General features: G+C 47.8%; 1 long non-coding RNA gene and 1 other non-coding gene across 2 annotated transcripts; both read left to right on the top strand.

Moving 5' to 3' along the window:
• Nucleotides 1–9,283: 9,283 nt before the first annotated feature.
• TRNAM-CAU (transfer RNA methionine (anticodon CAU)) lies at nucleotides 9,284–9,356 on the top strand. Its single transcript has one exon. It is a non-coding gene; the product is annotated as a tRNA-Met (tRNA).
• A 1,346-nt stretch (nucleotides 9,357–10,702) lies between these two features.
• Nucleotides 10,703–11,259, top strand: LOC121020392 (uncharacterized). The gene is made up of 2 exons (XR_005786112.1): nucleotides 10,703–10,823; nucleotides 10,917–11,259. It is a non-coding gene; the product is annotated as an uncharacterized LOC121020392 (long non-coding RNA).
• Nucleotides 11,260–13,160: the final 1,901 nt, after the last annotated feature.

Below are 13,160 nucleotides of genomic sequence, written 5' to 3'. Positions count from 1 at the left end.
TAAGGTCTTCATGTGTACTAACGCAGTCATCCGAGAACCCTATGCTGTTTAACCGTCACAACAACCCCATCTTACAGATGAGGGACGTGAAGTACAAGGAAGTTAAGTGTTTCGTACAAGATCATGCTGCTGGTAAGCGGCAAAATAGGGATTGAAGCCCTGGCAGTCTGGCTTTCTGCTTCTGTGGAGTGTGACGGAAAGGGAAGAAGGGGACACAAGCTGTATCATTCTTTCCAGAAGTTGGGCTATAAAAATGAACAATGAAAGGCCATTTCTACTGTAGAGCATCAGACGCCCACGGGGAGAAGGTCCTGCAGCCCCAGGGTGAAAGAGATTAGAATATGTTGCTAAAGGAAAAATGTCAACAGAATGAAGATTCAGGAGAGCGATATCTGAGGCCTCGCAGGAGATACGCGGGCCTGGGGTCTGAAATACTGGGGAGGGATGATCCTTTAAGCAGAGAAGGCAAATCAGAGGAAGGAAAATACACCTGCATTGCCTCCGTCTTGTTCAGAAAACCTTTTCGGGTTTGGAGGGAGGAATCCCAACTAGCTACAGGTACCCTATGCATCAGATTTCCAACTTGCTCTACGAGTCATTGACCAGAACCCTGATTCAGCAGAGTTATGTTCTCACAAAAGTATCTTCTGTTTGTTCGAATCCAAAGATAACAACCAACAGCCTATTTTAAAAAGTCACCATGTTAATAACTGAACAATTCCAACGGGATAGCTTGGCTGATCTCTTGATTTCCTAGGACTTCTCAGGTTTTCTCACTGAAGCACACCCGAGCAAGAGGAAGATGAACAGGTGTCTCAAAGTCACAGGTGGCATATTCAAGGGTCCCATTTTTGTCTACTTGTTGTGAAACCATACAGAAAAGAGTGCCTGGAGCGGACCGCAGAGGTCGAGATGGCCAGCGGCCAGGCGGAAGCAGCTGCCTGGGTCGGCCACGTTCATGGGCACCAGGCGAGGTTCAACAAAGCCGCTGGCCTCGAGCACCGCGAGCTCTTCAGGAAGGGGAAGCCGGAGCTCACGCTTCCGAAGTGTTCTTGATGCTTTCGGGCGCATGCTCCTCTCCCACTGCGCCAGCCAGGTGCCCCGCGGGGAAGCCACTGTAAGTTTCTAAGTTAGTGTGACTGTTCATAAGCTTTGTTCACAGCCGAAGCCTAGTTTATGGCCACCGTGCATCGTGTACTCCCTCCGTGGATGAGTAGTATAAGGAAACCATCTTGTCCTGGAGATGCGGTCAGCGCTCCTGCTCTCTCCGCTCCACTCCGTGGCAACGACACACGTGATTCCCGCCTCTGGGCTAGTCTACAATCTTTTGAGCTCTTACAAGATGGAAAAGAGAGCCCATCGCCCTGTAAAGACTGTCCATTCTCTGGAACATTTTCTTCCCCACGAAGAACAGGTTTCCCCGGCAGCTGTCCCTAAGTTGGGCTCAAAGAAAACTCTCTTTCTTACTTTTAGAGATTCCAAAAGGTTTGTTCATTTTGCACGGAGAGGTGTGCTGTGCTTTGTGTGTTTTGCATGCGTGTGTGTGGTTATGCTCGTGGCTTCCTTCAGGAGCTTCAGGGAGAAGCCTGAGTTCTATTCCTATAGAAGTGTCTGTTCCACTGCGTCTGTCCATTACTCTTGTGGAGTTAGGTTCAGATTTGGATAAGAAGGAGGTTTAAAGGGCCTCATTCTCATCTCCAATGAGTAAGGGAAACCTTCTGTACAGCCCCATGTACACCTACACAATGTTTCTAAACCTAGATATCCCTGTGATTTTTGCCCCTTTCCCCCAGTTGAACCTGTACAGTACAATTATTTCAGAAGGCAGACTGTAAAATAAACGTATGAGCCCAAGTTTAGGATACAGCTGGGATCAGAGAGGTTGGGAGAAGAAACCACCAGACCACCACCCTGTCTTTCCTTCCCCGTATTTCAAGTGGATTATGTAAAAAAACAGCTGGTTTTAAGTAATTTTCAGGCAATGATTTGGAGTCTGCCATTTGCCACTGCAGAATTCTTTTTTTTTTTTTTTTCCCAATGTTGACTAATTTTATCATGCTGGGGATGTTGTCAAAAAACCAAATTTCTTTTTCTTCTTAAAAAAAATTTCTTGTGGTAAAACGTGTATAACATAAAACATACCATCTTAACCACTCTTAAGTGTACAATTTAAAAACATTAATTACATTTACAATGTTCTCCAACCATCACTATTTCCAAATCTTTATCCATCACCCAACTAGAAACTCAACCCATTCATACCTGTCTTCCCCTGACTCCTCATATCCTCAAATCCATTTTCTGTTACTATGAATTTGCCTATTCTAGACATTTCATTTAAGTGGATGCGTATAATATTTATACTTTGGTATCTGGCTTATTTCACTTATTTCACTTTTTAAGGTGCATCCATGTTTTAGCATGTATGAAAACTTCCATTTTATGACTGGATACTATCATATATATATACACATATATAAATGTATATGTGTATGTATCTCATATATATATGTATATATATACACATATATACATATATATATATATATATACATATATATATATATATGATACCAAATTTGGTTTACCCATTCATCTGTTGATGGCCATTTGTGTCATTTCTACCTTTTGGCTGTTGTGAACAGTGCTGCAATGCACACTGAAATACAAGTATCTGAGTGGGTCTCTATTCTCAATTATTTTGGGTATATACCTAGGAGTAGAATTGCTAGCTGATATGTTGATTCTATGTTTAGCTTTTTGAGGAAGTCATCTGTTTTACACAGCAATTTACGTTTTACATTCCCACTGACATTACACGAGGGTCCCAATTTCTCCACATCTTTGCCAACATTTATTTCCCTTTTCGTTTTAATTCTAGCCATCCTAGCAGGTGATATCTCATTGTAGTTTTGTTTTGCATTTCTCTGATGAGTAATGATGAACATTTTTTCATGCGCTTACTGGCCATCTTTTTTTTAAATGTTTTTTTTGGGAGAGAGAGAGAGAGAGAGAGAGAGACAGAGCATGAGCAGGGGAGGGGCAGAGAGAGAGGGAGGGACACAGTCTCTTTAGCTGTCCAGGCTCTGAGCTGTCAACACAGAGCCCAATGCGGGCACACGCCCACGAACGATGAGATCATGACCCGAGCTGAAGTTGGATGCTTAACCAACTGAGCCACCCAGGCGCCCCTGCACATCTTCTTTAGAGAAGTTTTTATTTGAATCCTTTGTCCATTTTAATTTTAATTAATCAATTCAAATTTTTTGAATTGAAACGTATTTGGCACACAACATTACATTAGTTTCAGGTGCTCAGCATAGTGACTCAACATCTCTCTCTGTTGGGCTGTGCTCACCCAAGTGTAGCTGCATCTGTCACCACCCAACGCTATCGTAATGCCATGGACTATATTCCCTATGCTGTCTGTACCTTTGATCCCTGTGACTTATCCATTCTATGACTGGAAGCCTGCATCTCCCACTCTCTTTCACCCTTTTCGCTCACCCCTCCAGCCCCCTCTTTCGTCAACCATAAGTTTGTTTGCTTTTTATATTTATAGATCTGTTTCTGCTTGTTTGTTTGTTCTTTTGTCTTATTCTTTAGATTCCACATACGAGTGAAATGACATGGTATTTGTCTTTTTATATCTGACGTATTTCACATAACGTAATACCATCCAGGTCCATCCATGTTGTCATAAGTGGCAAGGTCTTGTTCTTTTTCACGACTGAGTAATGTTCCTAGATCTAGATCTATACACCACATCTTCTTTATCCATTTGTCCGCCAATGGACATGTGGGCTGCTTCCATATGTTGGCTATTACAACTATTACTGCAGTAAATGTAGGGGTGCGTGTATCTTCTCAAATTAGTATTTTTGTTTTCTTTGGGTGAATACACAGTGACGGAATTACTGGATCATATGGTAGTTCTATTTTTAATTTTTTGAGGAACCTCCATACTGTTTTCCACAGTGGCTGTACCAGTTTGCATTCCCACCAACGGTGCCCGAGGGGTCCTTTATCCCCAGTCTTCCCTTACATTCGTTATTGCTTGTCTTTTTGATTCTAGCCATTGTGACAGGTGTGAAGTGATATTTCATTGTGGTTTTGATTTGTATTTCCCTGATGATGAGTGATGTTGAGCATCTTCTCGTGTGTCTGTTGACCATCTGTATGAGGAAGAAAATGCGTCCCAGTGAATGGAAATAAAATGATAATGGAAGACCTAACGGTATGTTCTATATTGTTATATCCCAGGGGAGGTCACATCCTTATCACAGAGTTTGGAGAGGGCCAATTGGTAAAGTTATATGACTGTCCCTTAATTAGTTTTGGTATTATTATGACTTTATCACACTATCCAAGGACACCTCGTGGATCTGAGAGGCAGCTCCCCATGGGGGTAACGCAAACGCACGCGGTAGGTCCAGCAATGCTCGGAACATAAAGAAGCCACTTGACGTTTTCAATTTCTGAGCATGGGTGTAAACATTGTATCATTTTTATTTAGAACTGGCAAATAAAATAAAAAGCATTCCTTTTTAAAAATTCTTAAAATGTGTATTTGATTTTGAGAGAGAGAGAGAGAGAGAAACAGAGCAGGGGTGGAGGAGGGACAGAGAGGAAGACACAGAATCGGAAGCAGGCTCCAGGCTCCGAGCTGTCAGCACAGAGCCCGACGTGGGGCTCGAACCCATGAACTGTGACATCATGACCTGAGCCGAAGTCAGCCGCTTAACCCACTGAGCCACCCAGGCGCCCCCAAAAGCATTCTTTAATGGGAGCGAGGATGGGGGTGGGGGTGGGCAAAATGGGTGGAGGGGGTCAAAAGGTACAAACTGCCAGTTATAGGACAAATAAGTCATGGGGATGTAAGGTTCACCATGGTGACCAAAGTTAATAATACTGTATTTTACATTTGAAAATTGCTAAGAGAGTAGATTTTTTTTTTTAATTTTTTTTCAACATTTACTTATTTTTGGGACAGAGAGAGACAGAGCATGAACGGGGGAGGGGCAGAGAGAGAGGGAGACACAGAATCGGAAACAGGCTCCAGACTCTGAGCCATCAGCCCAGAGCCCGACGCGGGGCTCGAACTCCCGGACCGCGAGATCGTGACCTGGCTGAAGTCGGACGCCTAACCGACTGCGCCACCCAGGCGCCCCGAGAGTAGATCTTAAACGTCCTCATCACAAGAAAAAAATGTAACTATGTATGGAAATAGATATTAATTATATTTATTGTGTGGGGCGCCTGGTGGCTCAGTCAGTTAAGTGTCTGACTTTTGATTTCAGCTCAGGTCAGATCTTACAGTTTGTGAGATGGAGCCCCACGTTGGGCTTTGCACTGGCAGTAAGGAGCCTACTTGGGATTCTCTCTCTCTCTCTCTCTCTCTCTCTCTCTCTCTGCCCCTCCCCTGCCCGCATGCTTCCTCTGTCTCTCTCTTTCAAGATGGATGAACTTTATTTATTTATTTTTATGAACCATGAGATCGTGACCTGAGTCGAAATCAAAAGGCAGATGCCTGACCAACTGAGCCACCCAGGCGCCCCAAAATGGATAAACTTACTTAAGTTCTATTTCTAAGTACCTGTTGTGGCGATGTAAGGTCCTAGCCTCTCGTAAATATGTTTTTTGGTGTTAAACAATGTGTGGGGAGATGTGTTCGCGAGAAAGGACCCCTGGAATTGCGTATTTAAGGCAAGGGTAGGTCTGGAGGTGTTATCGATATGGAACCTGGAAGGGTGTGCCGGGAAGGTGCGTAGTCCCAAGAAGAGGCAAGTGGCCAGGCGGCCAAGCCTTTTCCTGACACCGAGGCTTCCCCTGGATCCGGGGATCGCCGCAGGCAGGGTTCCGCTGTCCGTCAGTGAAAGCAGTTTTAAGAAATGGTTTAAACATGCGGACAAGCACACTGATGCAGTAGTTGGAAGGGCCAAAGGACCAGGCTGCGGGCTGGCCGCCGTACCGTCAGCAGAAAACGGGTCCTCCTGGGAGGCTTCCAGGGGTCACTATCGGAAAGCAAGGCCAACGGCCACTTTCTGTGGGTCTTTGCAGACATTCAGAGCTCAGGAAGGTGGCCTGCCACCTGTTAAGATGACCTCTGCTGCACATGGACGAAGCCTGCCTCCTTCCCCCGCGACAACAAAAGCATTCTGTGTACGAGCCGTGAATTGCACGGCTCTTGTAGCTTTGGAACTATATCTTGTTCTGGCCGGTCGCTGCCACTTATCTGTCTCTCACATGCCACAGTGTAAAAACTGTTTTAAACCAGAGCAGAGAGCAGGTAATTCCTGGCCTGTTACCCGCAGTTCCCTGTTTGTGTTTGCGCTATGTATTTTGAGATCCCAACATGTGGGGCTGCTTTTCTCGTTTTAGGTTTCCATACAGGTTTCGATCGAGCTGTGTGCAGAAATGTAGAAAGTGGCTGTAGCCAGGTTTCCCTGCTGCCTTTCACCTTGCCCCCCTCACCCCCGAGCATCTAAGCCAAGAACTGAAAAGAGTCTGAAGAGGATGTAGGGTAGAGGAGGAGATGTTTTGTAAGAGAGGCATATTGGACTAGACTTTGAAAAAGGAATTAAGGGACTTCCCTAAATTAAGTTAAAAAAAAAAAAAAAAAGAGAGAGAGAGAGAGATTCACCCAAATATGGAGAGAGAAAATCCTAGAACCCACGCAGCATGGATGCTATAGAGGTTCCCGCGGAAGGCACCAGGCAGGTAGAAATAAGAACACGTGTAGAGTTACCTCCCTCCCTCCTTTTCCCGGGATCGGCACTGGATCCCGTAAACTTGGCATGGACCCGCGTGAATAAGTAGATAACAAGTGGCCGAGGTTTATACCCACCTTCAGAACCAGGACTCAGAGCCAGTCATTTCTCTAGGCCATGCCGAGAGTGAGTCCATACCCTAGTCCTTGGCACCTCAGAAGGTGGCTGTGTTTGGAGAGTGGGCCTTTAGAGAGGTCATTAGAGTAGACCCTAATCCAATCTGCCTGGTGTCCTTCTAAGTAGAGGAGGTTAGGACATGGAGAGAAACCAGACGCGTCCACGCTCAAAGACCCCGGGAGACAGAAGGCGGCCATCAACAAGTCAAGGAGGGGGACCTGAGGAGAAGGCAAACCCACCGACGCCCTGATTTGATCTTGGATCTCGATCTAGCCTCCAGGACTGGGAGAAAAACTTCTCACAGTTTAAGCCCCGCGGTCTGTGGTGTTTTGTTACAGCAGCCTTAGCTGACTAATACAGAGCGGAAGGGTTATGTTATCAAAATGGAGTCTTTGGGAGGATATGTTTAATCGTTGGAATGATGACGTTTGGGCCTTTGTCCTGTCAGCTCCTGAGGTCAAGGATTGCTCAATTCCCTCTAAACCCCCAACCCCAGGACAGTGCTCAGCACACAACACGTTCTCAGTGAGTAGAATGAATGATGCGATGACAAGGAAGGGAGGTTTAAGGGAGGTCTTATAGAAATAATCTACCATAGTGGTCCTCAAGCTTTCTGGTGTCCGGACTCTTTACTCTTTTTTTTTTTTTTTGAAGAATTTTATGTTTAAGTAATATCTACACCCAGTGTGGGACTCCAACTTACAACCCAGAGATCAAGGTCGCGTGCTGTGTGGACTAAGCCAGCCAGGTTCCCCAGGACTCTTTACGCTCTTAAAAATTATTGTGAAATCCAACGTTCTTTGTGGATTATATCCATCAGTATTTACTATGTTAAGAGTTCAGACGGCAAATTTAAAAGTATTTGCCTGTTAGGTTTTTTCTAAAATGAGCGCGATCAACCTACTAGGTGTTATCATGAGTCACACTTCATGAAAAAATAACTATATATTTTTTTCTTTAACTCTCCTTAATGACTGGCTTAGTGGAAGACAGATTTTCATATCTGCTTCTACATTCAAAATGCTGTAAGCATGTGAAGAAAGTTTGGCATCATACAGATACGTTGTTAGAAAGGGAAAGAGTATTTCAATAGCCTTTTCAGGTAATCATGGACATTCTTCTCTGATGACCTTATACCAAAACGCGACAGGTTGTACTTTCCGTAGGGTTGGCTGTGATGTGGAATCTGAAGCCTTCTCGCTATCTTTGGATGCGTGATTTGGTAACAACTTGGTCGTATTGGTCCACTGAGCTATCTCGCTTTTCCAAATGTTGGAACATTTCAGTGTAGAGTATCCAACAGAAAAGAACATTCGTTAACACTGTCACCAATCTCATCAGAAATGCCTGTAGGTGTTGGGAAACTGCAAGTTCATGATGTCTCCTAAAAGCTGATTTTCACCTGAAAGCTAATGGCTCGTCATTGCAAACAAAGCCTCTCGGTTATTGCCTTTGAGTTTATTACTTTTTGGTACGGGCTGATTTCTTTGATTTTTGCGAAAATGTCTGACTATGTCACAGTTTGGTTTCTTATTTATTCTTTTAAATGAAAATGCTGCTCCATCAAAGTATATACTTTTTTTTACTGCTTCATCAAGGATATTCTTAAGGAAAACACTTGTCCCCAGAGAATGTGGCAGCTGTGGACACAGCGAGGAGTCAGTGGTACCTCTTGATATTAGATGCTTAATCCATAGACGGAACTAGGAGTTTTACCGACTGTTTTTGGACCATCAGCTTTTTGCATAACAAATAAAGCCTTGATGTTATGAAAACATTATTGGCCTCACATACCTTGAAAGTGTCTCAGGAATCCCCTGGATTCCCCACCACTCTTTGAGAACGGATGATCTGAAGTTATCTGCGGGGATTGGAGGGACAAAGGGCCAAGGTTGCCTTGGAAATTTTGAACCCAGGTGCCAAGACCATGGCAGGCTGTGAGTTAAGGTTGGTTGAATGGACGACCCTCAAGATTAAGGGTCCCCTGCTCTACCCACTGAGCCAGCCAGGCATCCTCCTGTGAGTAGGATCTTTAATAGAATTTTTGGTTGCCTGGAGAAAACATGGAGACTCATAAAATCAGTTTGTGATACTTCGAGGGGAGTATCTCGGGTGACATACGTGGAAATGCAGATTTCAATGGACAGAAAAGTGTAGACTATGGACATATTCGGGAGGTATTCATTCAACTATTTAGTGAGTCTACTACTCCCAACAGAGGAGACTGTGGACGGTCAAAAATTCATTCATGTCTCCGAGGGAACGACAATCCAGATCAACAGAGAGGGAGACGGAAAACACCCGCCAAAGGTCAACCACAAGTGTTCGGTGGGCACATCATGGTTTCCAGGAATCAGATGATTCTTTTAAGGTCTAACCGGAGCCTGGTCCCTGTCGCCTTCTTAGCGCAGTGGGCAGCGCGTCAGTCTCATAATCTGAAGGTCCTGAGTTCGAGCCTCAGAGAGGGCAAGTATTTTTGCGCGGAAGCGTGCGCCCCCCCCCCCCCCCTCGTTTTCACTGCAGGTGGTAACCTTAACCCCCTTTTAGGGGTGAGGTGTTGGAGCATCCTGGGAGAGCTGGGACGTAGCGTCTCCCGTCCTGAATCCAGAGGGTGGTGCCGCTTGAGATGCGGCGGTTTCGCACAGCGAGCGCCCGGGTCCCCATCCGACCCGCACCCCACGGCTGCGTCCCGGAGGTGCGGGCCCGGGGACGGGTGAGGTTCGGGCCCCGCGTGTCCCGAGAAACCGGGTGGGGACGGCCCGCGGCACGTGCCGGGACGGGCGGGGACCCGCGGGCGCTGCCCTCCCCCGACATCGCCGCGCGGGCCTGTGGCGCGCTCGCGGGGGGGACCCGCGGCCTCGCGATCGGCCGCCCGCAGGGCTGCGTCCCGGCGCACAGGTGCGCGGCGCTCGGCTGCTTTTCCCGTTCTCAGGGTCACGGGCGATCCCGGACGTCTTTGAAGCGTAGTCAGTGGCGTCTTTCTGCCTTTTTTCCGCGTTTGGCTCCCCCCGCGGCGGAGCTGGCGAGGGCCTGCCGGGCACTCCCACGGACTGCGCGTGGACCGCGAGGGAGCGCGCGGCAAGGGGCGTGCGCGGGGAGCGCGGAGGTCCGGCCGCGCGGGGGCGCTGGGTGTCGGCCGGGCGCGCGCCAGGCGGCTCCGGTTCCCGCGGCGGGAGCACCTCTCGGCCAACCGGACCCGGCTTTACGTGGGGCTGACCTGGGAAGGAAGAAGGAAGGAAGGAAGGGAGGGAGGAAGGGAGGGAGGGAGGAAAGAAGGAAAGAAGGGAGGGAGGAAGGAAGGAAGGAAGGAAGAGGGGCTAGCAAGTCTCAGAACAGGCCCTGGCTCACGCCGCGGGCTGCAGGGTGCCGGAGGGTCAAGGCCACGGGAGGTTACGACGCCCAGTGGACTTTATAGAAACTGAATTCACGCAGGAAGAAAGGAGGAAACACAGTGTTGGGAAGTGTGTCCTTAACGAAGCATTTACCCACCTGCCTGGGATCCCATCACCACCCGCCCGGCCTCCCTGTTTCAAGTGCAATGCCAGTCCGGGGCCCTAGCTTCAGGAAAGAGGCCATTCTCTGTGCCACACACAGAACCCACCTAGTTGGTCCCCCTTTTGCCCTAGAGGCTCCTGGAGATGGAAACAAACGTGCAAAAACTTGCCAGCGAGAAAGCAATTCTGCCCCACCCGTTCTCAGAACTTACTGGGGCCTAGCCTGCTGGGGGAGGGGACTCACTCAGAGGTACACAGCAGTGGGACAGTCCCTGCCTTTGGGCGCTTTCTCACGACGTTTTCTCGTTTCCAACAGGAGCCCCAACCCCGAGATTGCTGAGGGTGATGCTGAGGCCATGAGGAGGTCCTGGGAAAGGCTTCGCCCCTGGAGCGTAAGAAATTATCACGTCTCCCGGACCCCTTGCCTTTTCAGGCCACCAAGGTGAAGTGAGGACCGAATAACTGCCTAACATCCCGGAGAGTGCCCGGGGCAAGGGCGTGAGGACAACCAATGGCTCTCTTGTCTCCATCACAGGGTGCAGCTCCCAGGTTCATGGGGACCTGAACCTGTCCCGAGTGGGGAAGACCGCCTCAGGCACCGCCCTGTTGGTTCATCCGGGTATTCCAGAATCGCCTTCTGTTTTGTCAAAAGTTAGGATCATCAACTGCTGTGGCTGACTGGGAGGTAGCCTGGGGGGAAGCCACTCCAGGGCGCTGTGTTGACACCTCTGGCCCCGGGGGTGCCTAGTCCAGGGGTAAGTGGGAAAACCCTGTACATAGGAAAAATGGTCATTTATATGTAATTCAAGATAAGCACTTTTTTTTTTTTAAGTTTAAAACACCAATTAAACATGCTGTCCTTTAGACATAAAAAGGAACGTGGTGGGTTTTGTTGCTGTTGTTGGTTGGTTTTTTTTAAGTTGCTAAACAAAATAATCGGTCGAATGAAATCAAGGTTCAGCTTTCATTTTTTTAATATTTATTCCTTTTTTGAGACACAGAGAGAGACAGTGTGAGCGGGGGAAGGACAGAGAGAGAGGGAGACAGAATCCGAAGCAGGCTCCAGGCTCTGAGCTGTCAGCACAGAGCCCGACGCTGGGCTTGAACCAAGAGCTGTGAGATCATGACCTGAGCCGAAGTCGGTGGCTTAACCGACTGAGCCCCCCAGGCGCCCCTGAATATGCTATTTAGATGACTCAATTAAAAGAGTGATCCATTGAGCTTTGGGGACAGGCTGACAGAGACTTGATCCAGGGCTGGGAAGATCTGCAGGAGCCCCCCCCCCCCCCCCCCGCCCTTCCAAGGGTTGAGACTGGGGGACGCAAGGGCATTATCTCTAGAGGGAATGGCAGGTGTGGGATTAGCAGCCAGGGGTACACGCAGGGCTGAAGGTCCATCTGGTTCCGGGTCTGCGGGGGTGGGGTGTGGGGGGGCAGGTGTCACAGTGGCCTCATTCCGTTACCTCCCTTCAATCCCTACCCCCAGCTGGCACTGTTTGATCGTCCCACACAGAGGGCTTGAGCAGTAGGGAGATACACGCTAGCTTTGAGGTTTCTGCCACCTACACTCGTTCACTCCCGTGGGCGTCTGGTGGGCTGGCGGAGGATCCCCACCCGGCCCTCAGGCCATCGGAGCCCCGTGGGAAGGAGTGAGGCTTTCTGCTTTAGTTTCCCCCCCTGTGACCCCGGCTCTCAGCCTTGGGCACAGCAAGAGCAAAGACGTGGCATCAGCAAGACTGGAGCTAAAGAATACAACGAATTCACGTCTGCCTTTTGTTTTTCCCCTTGAAAAACAGAAAAGCGTAGAGACGGTTGGGGCAGTTACCTTACTTGTATTCTTTTATTTTTAATAATTTTAAATTTATTTATTTGAGAGAGAGCAAGCAAGCAGGGGAGGGGCAGAGAGAGAGGGAGAGAGAGAATCTCGGTGCTAGCACCGAGCCTGATGTGGAGCCCAGTCCCACGAACCGTGAGATCATGCCCTGGGCCGAGATCAAGAGTCCAACACTTAGGATTCTGTGTCTCCCTCTCTCTCTGCTCCTTCCCCGCTCGCACTCTGTCTTTCTCTCAAAAATAAATAAATATTAAAAAAAAAAGAGTCTGACACTTAACCGACTGAGCCCCCCAGGCGCCCCTTACTCTTAAATTTTATATAGCTTTTGAATCGGTAACAAATGAACACAGTTCAATATTCAAGAGGTTTTCCAAAGGGCGCTGGCGTTCCCAGTGTTCAAGTCCCTGCCCCAAAAGCAGTTAAAGTTAGCAAATGCTCATGTGTATTTCCTAAGATACCTGAGGAATGTACAAGAAAGTATCTGTGAACCTAAGTGTATTTTTACGTATCTGGTTCTTGCTCTTCATGCTGTGAAAAGCTGCTTTTATCAGTGGACCTTGGATCTCTTTATTTTTCCTCTTGGGCTCTTTCCCCCCCTTTTCAAGTCCACCAGAGATTCGGTTGTAAGCAGTTACTGTATTTTATTTAACTGTTCTCCTGTTGATGAGTCTTTAGGGTGTTTCCAGTCCCATGACGTTACAAACAAAGCTGCAGTTATTTTCTTATGCGCATTTCCTGGCACAGGTAAGAGTGTCTGTAGCATGAAATCCTAGAAGTGCAGCCGCTGAGTTAATTTTGATAGATTTGGCCACATTGCCTTCCATGAGTGCGGTACGCGATCGGGAGGGAATCAAGAGGGAAGCGAACTGACCCTTCGCGGCCAGTGAGGAAAAATATACCAGGTTTCCTAGACACTGACGTTCACTTACAGGAAAGACCATTCTCC

Source organism: Herpailurus yagouaroundi, unplaced genomic scaffold, assembly GCF_014898765.1.
Source record: "Herpailurus yagouaroundi ecotype Mexico unplaced genomic scaffold, PumYag 250, whole genome shotgun sequence".
Classification (NCBI taxonomy): Eukaryota; Metazoa; Chordata; class Mammalia; order Carnivora; family Felidae; genus Herpailurus; species Herpailurus yagouaroundi.
This window is presented reverse-complemented; position numbering and strand designations above follow the sequence as displayed.